The sequence below is a fragment of the Giraffa tippelskirchi genome, chromosome 8, assembly GCF_054371585.1.
Source record: "Giraffa tippelskirchi isolate mGirTip1 chromosome 8, T2T-mGirTip1v1.2.pri, whole genome shotgun sequence".
Lineage (NCBI taxonomy): Eukaryota > Metazoa > Chordata > Mammalia > Artiodactyla > Giraffidae > Giraffa > Giraffa tippelskirchi.
The window spans coordinates 148,310,483-148,324,343 of NC_137282.1; positions in this window are offsets into that span (position 1 = coordinate 148,310,483).

Consider the following 13,861-nt stretch of genomic DNA (forward strand, 5'->3'; position numbering starts at 1 on the left):
AATTCTGAGCCAGAGTGTTTAGGTCATTCTTTAAAGATAGTTGAATGTCTTGGGACTTTCTGCAGACTCTCAGCAGTGAACTCCTCTAGGAGTTTGTAACTTTTTCACTCTACATTGACTAATGCTTGCATTTTAGACACTGAAATGGCAAGAATAGTACAGTTGATTGTGTGGTTTACCATCATGCTGGAGAAGAGTAACCACATGATTGCTTGATTGCTACTCTTGAGTGCAAAGAGAATACTAAGAGAAAAGGATACTGTCTCTTGAATCCTCTAATCCACCCTAATAACCCCATGGATTTCCTTGATACTTTGCAAACAATTTGAAAAATTTTGTAAAATTTGTATTTTACAATGATCCTGTGAGATATCCTTGACATTCATTATTATCACCAAATTATACTAATGAAACAATAAGACTTAGAGTGGGTAAGTGATTTTCCTAAGTCTCGTTATTAGATGGAGGTGACTGGGCACCATAATGTCATCTTTTCACTTCCTCATGTCATATCACACAACCTTGTGGGCTCTCGGTCTACAATGCAGTAGAGACCTGGGTTTTGATTCCTGGGTTGGGAAGATCCCCTGGAAAAGGGAAAGGCTACCCACTCCAGTATTCTGGCCTGGAGAATTCCATGGACTGTGTAGACCATGGGGTCACAAAGAGTTGGATATGACTGAGCTGGTGATGGTGTTGGAGATGGACAGGGAAGTTGATGATGGAAATGGAAGCCTGGCTTGCTGTAGTCCATGTGGTCACAAAGAGTCAGACATAACTGAGAGACTAAACTGAACTGAAGGATAACAGAATATCATAAATTTGAATATAATTGATCATTTATTGGTAGATGGATAAATATGAATTATTTGGGTTAATATATAATTTGGTGATCATATAACATATCTAAATATCCAATATATGGCTGAAGAGGGTCTCAGTGAGTCACCCATACTGTAAACTAAAGGAATCAATTATCAATGGATAACTACGCATTAATTTTGTAGTTTAATGAGCAAAATAAACTGATAAACACTATTGTCCTTTTCTCAGTATAATAGCAAGCTATAATCTCTGCCTATAACAATTTTAGGTGCTATTGTGCCCACGTATTGAAACTGGGGCTCTTCCCAGAAATGTATAGATATGAGCCCTGCTCCAGAGATTGTGTTCTTGATGCTGGAATCTTCTGTTCTCTGGTCCACTAAGTCCCAGGCTTTCTCTCCTGAGCATCATCTGGTTCTCTTGTTTACACAAGTGTTTGTAATTTGGTTTTCCTATCAAATCTCTGTTCTTTTGATCCCTACCCAGCCTCTTGATGATTTATTTCTTACACTCTTTTGTGCTTTGTTTTCCTGATGCTTGTTAGTGTCTTTGCTTTCATATCTACCTCTATTCCCTAAATTTCAGTATCTACAGCTGTCTTACCCTATCCTCTTGCTGTCTAAATTTTGGCTTTTAGCATCAGCCTATTTTTCTGAACTTCATTTTCCTTTTGGTCCAGTTTCTGGTATTCAAATTCAGCTGGCTTCTCACATCTGGCTGTTCTTGGCACCTCAAGCAACTTTGAGAAGTTAGCTTTCACTCTATGCAATACTGCCCCTTAATTTGATACCATTGTGGGCTTTCTATCATTTCACTTCCTGCCTCATATTTTATCTTTGTCTTTTTCTAGCTGCTGTAATTTCAGTACTATGTGTCCTTATGTTGGTATTAATATTTAAAATAAATCCATAACCCGATGTAGCAGATAATTAAAAGGAATAAAATCAAAAGAGTAATAATAAATCCCCCAAATTATAATCCATAAATGCTCCCATTTTTAAAAGATTTTCCATCCAAATATTATAATACTAGTAGAATTTATTTTTCTTTTTCCTGCATCCATTTTGTAACTTTGAATGGACACTTTATGATTTCCAAATTAATTTAGGCACCCACAATGTACAATGTGTGGTGTTTATTGTGTAAGGGTAGCAGTAACAATCTTTGAATATTTGTTGTTTGATAGTGAATATTCAGCCCTGGGCCATTTCTCTTTGCTTATTAAACTGACCAGTTATGATTGCATTTGCAAACATGTGTGAGTTCAGAGGTTTCTTCAATCTCTCACTAACTCCTAAGAAAGATTTTTTTTTAGGTACTGACTGTATAACTAGACATTTGAGAAATGCTGCAATGTTTTAAATGACCCATGAAAGCAGAAGAAGATTTCTGCTGAAGTTCACCTGAAAGATGAACTTGATTTTGAATATCAGCAATGGAATATTAAACTTTTGAGGCATTCGATGAGATCCTCTAACACAGAATAACTGTATAAGACTTTTTCTTTCATTAATTAATATTTTTTGCAATTTTAGAGCTAGGAGGAATATTCTTCAGGGGGGAAAAGCCACTGGAAGTGACAATTTCACTAAGCAATCAAAATGCTGCATGCAATGCTTTTTACAGAGACTCTTGGTATGTTTCATAATTCGGTTCTTAAAAAGTAAAACTATTTTTTCAAAAACCAGGGAAAATTCTAAACTGTGAATGCCAACTGCCTGGAACAAATACTCACTATGTTTCTACTGCATCTACTAGTAACATCTACTGATGTTACTCATAAGAATTATCAGATGTGCGCTCCCTGAAATAGACAACATTGTGTTTGAACCAAATCTGCCCTTTGTGGAAATCTGACAGTGAAGAGACAGAACAAGGGGTGTGTGTGAGTTGATCAAGAAAAGGATAATTGGAGCTATGAAGTTATTCATTGATCGTCTTTTACGACAGCCACTTAACCAGTTTTTCTCAGTATATTTTCCTGTAGATATAGAAATGAAAATTTTTCATGCTACCACATATAGGGCAACTCTATATTGCTTCCTACCCCCATTTGAAACAGGAGATCTGCAATTCTTGAGCAGAAATGGCAAGAAAACTCACCACTAGATTCTTGATTATTATTTAGGCTGTAATTAGGTAGCATATTTTCTGCCATCGTTTTGTAAGTGCCTCACACGTTGCAAATTTCTTTTGAACTCAGGCAGATGCTTATCAAGAAATCATTCATTTATACCTAAACAGTTTTGGGTGACAGATCAGTGCTTCTGATGATCTCAAAAGCAGTACTTTTACCAAATCCTAACGGTTAGCTTATATTTCGTTATAAACAGGCAAGTGCCTTGAAGTTTCCCAAACCGTTCCGTGTCATGATAATTGATAAAAAGCAACATCAATTTGGGATAACTGAAAACAGTCTTCAGATGGCTAAACACTGAGAAAATACTGTGACTGGGATCATTTTATATTAAAGACATTTTTGTCATATCACTCATGCTATAACACATGAGGTAATTTATAATGTTTAAATATATGCTGCAAACACCTTTTTGGATAGGACATTGCAATATGTAGCCCAATGGGATACAAATAAGTGAAACACATATATTCTACCCTAAAAGGCTATGTAGTCTTCTTGAGAAAACACCACATATAATGAGGAAAAAAAAAGCTTCATTGAATGTATTCTTAACAATCACAGATGGTTTTATATTTGAAAGAGACTTTTGGTCTTTCTTTCTTTTTTATATAGCATTATTTACTTATTTTTGGCTGTGCTATGTCTTCATTGCTGCATGGGCTTCTCTCCAGTTGTGGTGAATGGGGACTACTCTGGGTTCTGGACTAGAGAATCCCATGGACCTTATAGTCCATGGGGACACAAACAGTCGGACACGACTGAGCAATTGAACTGAACTGAGTAACATGTGCGTGTGATGGGAGCTATTTCAACAAAAATGAAAAATTTTGGTAAGACCCTTGAGTCTAAGAATGTTACTATCCAATTAGGAATGATCTCCAACATGTAAACAGATAAAAATTAAAGCTTAGGCATCTGTATTCATTTTTTTTCAATTGTTTTTGTGTATTTTATTTTAAAAATATTGAATGTAGTAATTATATATGATGTGTAATAATTTTGACTTTTGAACAAAAAGTCTGCCCACTCTACTAAGTGGGCGTAGCCAAAAGAGGCCATGGCCACACATGAAGAGATGCATCAGAAAATAAATATATCTGAAGGACTTTTGCATTTAACAAAGAAACTCCTGGTGACAATCCTTTGGTTAAGGACGTTTCTATCGCTGACTGTAGCTTTCTTTCGGATAATCAGAATGTTTGTTTGCATAGTCCAGGATCTGATAACTTCTGCTGCAGACTGTTCTGCTCTGAGACATTTCTTCTCCTCTCAAAGTTTTCTGTTGCTTTCTCTGCAAGAGAACCCAAGAATGTATCGAGAAAATTAAGAAAAGTCAGGTTTAAAACAATTTGTTGAGTGCTCTGTTCAGTCATGTTCGACTCTTTTCAACCGTATGGACTATAGGCCACCAGGCTGCTCTGTCCATAGGATTCTCCAGGCAAGAATATTCCAGTGGGTTGCCATTTCCTTCTCTAGGGATCTTCCCAATCCAGGGATTTTACCGGCATCTCCTGCATTGCAGGCAGATTCTATAACAAGCTTTCAAGTGGCTTAAAATATTGGACTGGCCGGAAAGGTCATCTGGGTTTTTTCATAAGATCGTACAGAAAAAAACATTAGAACTTTCTGGCCAACATAACATAATACAACCTGGAGAAGAGCAAAGCCAGATTGAGATGAGAGGCTGCTTGCAGGGCCAGCACGGAGGGTCAGGCAGGCTGGAGTGAGGGACTAGTCCTGGGAGGCCACGTGGAGATGCTGAAAAGATGTCAGGGACAATGAGCAGACTTGGATGATTGTACTGATTCCAGCGTTCGATTCAGACAAACTGGATGGTGAGAGAAGATGATAGTCAGATGAAAGAGAAGTGAGGTCAGTGGCTTGAAAGAAGAATGTTTGGGTTTGTGCTCAAGACTAAGGATTCTAAAGCCTTTCTGCCATTCTAAGGGCATTTGAGAGTTTCAAAGGGAGAAAAGATCATGGTTTTCTAGGCTATGTGTCTGGCAAGTGTAATAATTCTTCTTTCCTGCTAAAGCTGAATAATGCTAGTTTTAGTGCAGTGTGTGCATGCTCAATTGCTAAAGCGTGTCTTGACTCTTTCGCAACCCCATGGACTGTAACCCACCAGGCTTCTCTGTCATTGGGATTTCCCGGGCACGAATACAGGAGTGGGTTGCCATTTCCTTCTCCAGGGGATCTTGCCAACCTAGGGACTGAAGCTGCATCTCTTGCATTGGCAGGTAGATTCTTTACCACCTAGACCCCTGGGAAACCCAATTTTAGTGTAGTACATGCCAACAAATGAGCGAGCACTCAGCCTTCCATTCTTGTTTGGTAACACAGTTAAGCAACCCAAGAGTGTATTTGCGTTTTTTTGTAATATGTTTGATTATTGATTGGTATTTATTGTTTTGGTGGATTTTAATATATGCAGTATAATATAGGAGATGTGGTTTTCCTATAGGTATATTCAAATCCATGTGGCAATATTCTGAATATTGCATTTTTATCAAAGAAAGTAATTATGTATTGAATTCTGTCTTTCTTACAATGGCAAATTCCTATGTCTCACTGTAAGAAATGTTTTTCTGAAGGATATTGAAGCCTTACATACCTCTATATAGTTGGTTGTGAGTGATGTAAACGTGGAGTTAGTAAATATCCATTATCTCATCTACCAGAAATTTGACATTCATTGTAAATTGAACAATATTATTATACATCATTAGTGAAATGAAATGAAACATGTGAAATGAATGAGTTATATTTAAAGATTCAACCACTTTGTAGGTGATGTATTTGTAACAGTGTTTTATTATGTGTTTCCTGAAGTGAGGGAAATATAAAGTGAGATATAGTGTTCTGAGATGATTTAAATTTTGGAAAGATAAATAAAATTTTCGGTTGAGATGAATACATTAAATAGTTTGGTTTCACATTGGAATTTCTTTATGTATAGGCTTCATAATAGGGCTTCAAATACATAAAAAGGAACCATTCAATAAACTAGGGCTAGAAATTCATTTTAAATACTTAATAATTTAATTAAGTTTTATTAGTGTGATATGGGCTTCCCTCATAGCTCAGTTGGTAAAGAATCTGCCTGCAATGCCGGAGACCCAGGTTCAATTCCTGGGTCGAGAAGACCCCCTGGAGAAGGAAATGGCAACCCACTCCAGTATTCTTACCTGGAGAATCCCATGGACAGGGGAGTCTGGCAGGCTGCAGTCCATGGGGTTGCAAGAGTCGGACACGACTTAGGGATGAGAGAAATAGAGTGCAATATTCTTTGCTTTGCTGATTAAAAATTGACAAGAGTCTCATCTGTTTCCTTTTTTTCTTTCCATTTTGAAAAGCATCTTGGATATATTTGATTTTTTTTTTGTAAAGAGATAATATTTATTTCTTAAAATATTTTTTTCACAACTGAAAATGCCAAGAAAAGAAATGGTAAACAATTGTGAAGAATCAAAATCCACAAAATTTATTCATTGCACTGCTCTTTTGATTTAAAAACTGATATACTGTCTCTCTTGTGAAAATTCTGTTTTGCTCCAGTTTTATTGTTATAGTAATAGACTTTGCCAAAGTACAGCAACTATTTCATGTCCCATTTCAGGCCAGGTGTAAATGATGATTGCTATTGTGCTAGACCTTGGGTCTCAGGTGGGACCAAAGCAAAATTGGGCTTAATCAAACTGACAGTGAAGAAGAGTGAAATTACATGAATTATACCTAGTAGCTCAGATGGTAAAGCATCCACCTGCATTGCAGGAGACCTGTGTTCAATCCCTGGGTCAGGAATATCCCCTGGAGAAGAAGATAGCAACCCACATCAGTATTCTTGCCTGGAGAATTCCATGGATGGAGGAGCCTGATGGGCTACAGTCCATAGAGTCACAAGGAGTCGCACACGACTGAGCTACTAACACACACATACCACTATCAACAACTTATTCACTCTAAGGGTGTGTAGGGTGTGGATGTACCCCAAGTATATACATCAGGATTATGCAGATACTTTTAATGTATTGGTTATGGACTAACCATAAAGAAATCTTGCTATTTGCGATAACATGAATGAATCTTGAGCGCATTATGCTATATGAAATAAGTCAGAGAAAGACAAATGCTGTATGATCACACTTAAATGTGGAATCAAACAACAACCACGATGAACAAAACATAAATACAGAGAACAGATTGGTGGTTTCCAGACGCGGGGTTTGGATGGGCAGCCAACATGGGTGAAGTGGGTTAAAAGGTACAAAACTTCAGTTATGTATAAGTCATGGGGATATAACACAGAGCATGGTGACTCTAGTTAATAACAGTATATTGCACACTTGAAAGTTGCAAAGAGAGTAATCTTAAAAGTTCTCACCACAAGAAAGAAATCATAATGATATGTGATGGCGGATGTTAACTAGATTTACTGTGGTGATTATTTTCCATCTGAGCCACCAGGGAAGCCCCTATTTGCAGTATATACAAATATCAAATCACTGTGTTGTACATCTAAAACTTGTATGATGCTATAGTAAATTAAATTAATATCTCAATTTAAAAAATACACCTTGGAAAAAAAGGAAAGAGAGACTTTGATAATATGCATTTCTATGTTCCTTACGTTCCTATTTCACCTATATTAATTGACCTAAGAATCTATGCCCACATAGCCCTGAATAACATGATGACTTGAGAAACTTCACTGACAAGAAGAGTTAAAAGGTAGAGAGTCTAGATTGTAATATTCATGCAACAGGCCTTTGATCTTGGAAAGCAGAAAATAAGACTCCTCAGATTTTACTGATAAACCCTCTGCCCTTTGTCCCAGCGGTGAAAAGTGAAAGTGAAACCTGCTCAGTCATCTCCCACTCTTTGTGACACATGGACTGTACTCTCCAGGCCAGAATACTGGAGTGGGTAGCTGTTCCCTTCTCCAGGGGATCTTCCCAACTCAGGGATCGAACCAAGGTCTCCCGCATTGCAGGCAGATTCTTTACCAGCTGAGCCACAAGGGAAAATGCCAAAAAATGAGGAAATGCTCAGTCTTCTACTTTCATGTGGTCAGGGTAAAGCAACCAAAGAATATGCTTGTATATTTTGTGATGTGTTTGGTTACTTATGATTTTTATTGTTTTTTTTTTTTTTTAATTTTAATGTATATATTATAATATAAGAGATGTAGTTACCTTATAGATGTATACAAATCCCTGTAGTAATGTGGTAATATATCGTATTTTTACCAAAGAAGGCAATTATGTATTTACCTTCATTTTAATTATAAAATGAAATTGTAAGTTGAGAGGAATACATTAAATAGTTTGGTTTTACATTAGAATTTCTTTATGTATAGACTTCATAATAGGGCTTCAACTACGTAGAGGGAACCATTAAATAAGATAGAGTTAGAAATTCACTTTAAATATGAATGATTTAATTAAGCTGTATTAGTGTCTCATTTTTTTTCAGCTTTGGATAGCATCTTGGATAGATTTGTTTTATATTTTTATAAACAGTGATAAATACTCATGTCTTAAAATAATTTTTTTTCACATGAACTGAAATGGCCAAGGAAAAAAATAATAAGCAATTGTGAAGCATTGAAATCCACAAAATTTAGTCACTGCATTGCTTTTTTGATTTAAAAACTGATATATAATACAGTTTATCTAGTAAAAATTGTATTTGCTTCACTCCAGTTTTATTTTTATATAATCATAATGGTTTTTGCCAAAGTATAGCAACTGTTCCATGTCCCACCTCTCAGGCCAGGTGCAAATGATGCTTGCTATTGCACTGGACATTGGGACTCAGGTCCAGGGGGGCAGGTAGCAAAATGGTGTCAAGCAAACAGACAGGGAACAATTAAAGAGTAAATTACATGAATTAAACCACTATCAACAATTTGTTCCCTATGAGTGGTGAGTAGTGTGTGGAGCTATGCAAGTACTCTTAATGTATTAGTTATGGACTTACCATGAAGAAATCTTGCTCTCTGTGACAGCATGAATGAACCTGGAGGGCATTATGCTATGCAAAATAAGTCATATAAAGACAAATGCAATATGAGCTCACTTAAATGAAGAATCAAACACCAATAACCACAAAGAACAAAATATAAATACAGAGAACAGTGTGGTGGTTTCCAGAGGCAGGGTTTGGGTGTGGGAGACAGAATGGGTGAAGTGGATACAGATTTCCAGTTATAAATAAGTCACAGGGATGTAATACAGAGCGTGGTGACTATAGTTAATAATAGTGTATTGTATACTTGAAAGTTGCGAAGAGAGCAGATCTCAAAGTTCTCACCACAAGAAAAAATTGAAACTGTGTGTGATAATGGATCACACTAGTAAATTAACACTAGAATTACCATGGTGATAATTTTGCAACATACACAAGTATCAAACCATTGTGTTGCATGTCTAAAAATGTGTGTGATGTCATATGTCATAAAAAAATAACCTACATCTTGGAAAAAAAAGTAGAGGGAGACTTTGACCATGTGTTTTTCTATGGTCCTTCATATTCCTATTTCACCTGTATTAAGTGAGATAAGAATCTATGAAGATGTAGCCCTGAATAACATGATGACTTCTGAAATTTTCCTGACATAGGAGAGGAAAGAAAGAGAGTCTAGGTTGTAATATTTATTCAACAGGCATTTGACCCTAGATAACAGAAAATAAGTTTCCCTGACTTTTCAAATAAACCCACTGCCCTTTGCCACAGTGGGGATCAATAGTAAAAAGTTACCTTGAATGTTAAGTATAATAACTCTTAATATTTTTCAAGGATTCCTTTATCTTAAGAATTTGTATTTATACATGAATTTTTGAAATTATTCATATTTGTAAAATATTTAACTGATTTTGAGTTTACTACTTTACTCCTTTACATTAATAAAAACAATATTATCCTGAAACATAGCCTAAGGCATTTCAGCATGAGAAATGACCATGCCAAATTACAAATAACCAATTTATAATGTATTATATTTAAAAATGTATTTAAAATGTATTTTGAGCATTTTTTCAAGATACATTTATTAAATTTATATTTATTAAATATTATGAAGGGTTAGTGTTTGAATGTAATCTTGCTGGTCCCAAATTTTTCATGAGAAAGAGATAAATATGTGAATAAATAATTAGTCCAGTTGTATTCATGCCAGAGTCCAGCTCCGGCAGCCAGGGAAACGCCCTGAAGGGATGAACGGGGTTGGCGAACGAAAATGATGCAGTCTCTCGCTCAAAACACTGGGCTGCATGTTTATTTTAAGCATCAGGTTTTCTTTTATACTTTTACAAAAGCATTAGGTCAGAGGTATGACATCTTCAGTTTCCCCTCACCCATATTTACTGTCTCCATAAATCATTGTTGTCCTTCAGAGTTTCTTCTTAAGTGTCCTTGTGATAACATTGTAACTCAAGTTTGTCTCTGGGCTGTATATTACTTTCCTCAGTTTATTTCTTATCTCTTTAAATCCTGCTATCCCCTAGTAACTTAAGCTCATCATCTCCTAAACAGGCTTTTGGGTATTAGTATCTCTAAAATACCTAGCTTCCATAAGTTATAGTAAAATATGCCAACACTACAACATACCTTAAACCTTTAGCTTCTAACTGTTCTTAATTATTCCTAACCCCTAAACTCAGCAAACTTTTTTTGCCATAAACATTCCCCTTACAGGCAGGTTTCAGATAACAATGTTTCCCATGGTCTCAGGCTGCAGCCTATGTGCTCATCCTGGAACATTCTTTGTAAAGATCCTTGAACAAATGTCAATAGTTAACGTTATGGATTATAACATTCTTTCCAGCCAACTCAACCGGAGGAAGGAAAGGACAAGTCAGAATTACAAGACCTAACTCCTTCATCCTAGGACCGTGCCTGCGGGATGAGGAGAGGGGGTTGGGGCCGTGCCTCCATTTTGTCAGTAATGCCTATCGTGGCTCCCGACATATTCATTTCTTCCAGAGAACGCAATGGCAACCCACTCCATGGGAAAATCCCATGGACAGAGGAGCCTGGTAGGCTTCAGTCCATGGGGTCGCTAAGAGTCGGACACGACTGAACGACTTCACCTTCACTTTTCACTTTCATGCATTGGAGAAGGCAATGGCAACCCACTCCAATGTTCTTGCCTGGAGAATCCCAGGGATGGGGCAGCCTGGTGGGCTGCCGTCTGTGGGGTCGCACACAGTCGGCCATGACTGAAGCGACTTAGCAGCAGCAGCAGCAGCATTCATTTCTTCGGTGAATGTTAAGTAAAACCTACCATAGTAACACAAAGGAGAAAAGAGCTTATGTGTCTGGAAAGTTACAAGAATTTTCAAAAAGGAAGTGAAATAGAATCTGGAGGAGCTCACCAGGAGTAGAAGGGGACAGGACTCAAGATTGGGGAAGAGCTTATACAAAGAAAGACATTTAAAATCCGGAGAGCACCACAGGTTTGGGGAAAGATGATGAATTCTATCGACTCTCTCCTATCTTTGGGAGGGCCAGGAAAAAACAGCAAAAGATCCCTAGCCTGTGACTCACATGTCTTCATTTGCTCCCTGTAGTTGTGTCCATCCTGTGAGTGGACTTCTGGGCAGACACATGGACACATGAGCCTAGGAGCGAACCCTCCACTCCCGTCTGTCCTGGAGACAAGCCTCCTTACATGACCTTGGGAGAGAGCATAAAGTTCTTTAGGTAAGATCCCCTGGAGAAAGAAATGGCAACCTAATCTAGTATTATTTTCTGGAAAATCCCATGGACAGAGGAGCCTGACAGGCTACAGCCCATGAGGTCCCAAAAAATTCAGACACGACTTCGCAACTAAAAAACAACAGCAACTAGAAACTGGCAGTATCAACAAATCAAAGAATTGTGATTACATTGGGCCTTTTAATTGTGCTGTGATTAGCCTTTATTACAACTCACATGTACTGAAGTTATTCTATATGTGTAACGTGACAGCTTATATTTCATAAATATTAAACTTCATATCCACACGTGAGGTCTTGTTTTTCTTGTTGTTCAGTCACTAAGTCATACCTGACATTTGTGAACCCATGGACTGCAGCACACCAGGCTTCCCTGTCCTTCATTATTTCCTGGAGTTTGCTCCAACTCATGTCCATTGAGTTGGTGATCCCAACCAACCATCTCTTTCTCTGTCGCCCCTTCTCCTTCTGCCCTCAATCTTTCCCAGCATTAGGGTCTTTTACAATGAGTTGGCTCTTCGCATCAGGTGGCCAAAGTACTGGATCTTCAGCATTAGTCCCCTTTGAATATTCCCGGTTGATTTCCTTTAGGACTGGCTTGTTTCATCTCCTTGTAATCCAAGGACTCTCAAGAATTCTCTCCAACACCACTGTTCGATGACATCAGTTCTTCTGTGCTCAGACTTCTTTACGATACAACACTCACATCCATACATGACTACTGGAAAAAACTAAAGCTTTGAGGATACAGTCATTTTTCTGGCAAAGTGATGTCTCTGCTTTTTAATATGCTGTCTAGTTTTTTCATAGCTATTCTTCCAAGGAGCAAGCATCTTTTAATTTCATGGCTGCAGTCAGCATTTGCAGTGATTATGGAGCCCAAGAAAATAAAACATGTGAGGCTTATCAAAAACCTAACTCAAACTTTTCATCAAGATAAATATTGTGGTTAAAGTATTGTATAGCCTTAGGATAACTATATTCCAACTTTTTAAACCAATCACCGTTTTCTTTAATGATTCTGATTTATATCTCAAAGTAGTATTCTTTATCATAGAACATGACTCAAATTTATCCTGAATCTAATATGTTTGCTAAGAAATCCTGTGGCTAATGACACAATAGGGGAATAAAATTAAAATAAAAACTAGGTGGTTAAAGCTGAAACTGGAGAAAAAGAAGAGAACCACAAATAAATGTTAAAATGTGCACTGGATAAAGTTCTGGGTGGTAGGAGAGAATGGTCAGTTGGGTCTTTAAGAACAGTAGCAATGTGGGGACACTGTATATTAAGACAGGGTACTCATTTTTCCATAAAGCTTCTACTTCCTGGGCACAGTAGATATTAAAAATCAAAATGAGAACTTATATTGCTACAAGAAATTTAATGAAGAAGATGATAATTTGCATGTGGTAGGGAAAAAGTCACTTTTCTCAGCAAAAGACATTTGAATCTCAGAGCATATTCTAGAATAATCAAGGTATTTAAAAAGCAGGCAGCTGTCCCATCTTTGAAAAACAATTTCACAATTACCTGTTTTTAAAATTTACAGGCAGTACAAGAGAAGAACATCTGTATTTAATATTTCTTTAAAATCATGATTATAACTGCTTTTTCCAAGGCCACCCACTTGATGGGTGGGAGACACAGTATTGTTATAAAAGTGACTCTAGATCCAAATGGTAATTCCATGGCTTAGGCTTCCCAATTGACTTCCTGGAAGGAGTGTGAACTCTTATCCTTCTTCTTGGAGGAACTTTTCTCTCAGACAAAAGTAGAACAAAGAAGTAAGAGGTGGGGACGTCATCAGTATTTTCCACTAAGAATACCTTTGGTTGCTTAGAACAGGTCTGTGTTGCTCCCCCATTGCTTGGTCATTTGTATTGCTGTTGCTGGTGTCCTATTTTGGATACCAATGCCTACAGAGAGCTCTCTCAGTCTATAATGAAGGGCTGTGGGCTGAAACACTTCTCTGTCTTACCACCAGAGCTTAGACTCCATCTTTTTCCCTGACCTCAGTGATGCAGGGGAGTGGGGCTCCTTCACATAGAACCTTGAGGACCACTTCTCACCAACCACCATTCCTCAGAAAAGTTAAAATTCCTTTCTCCCTCTGTGTATCGAATTCCCTTCACTTAGACTTCAGATCACATTTCTCATCTGTCCACTCCATTT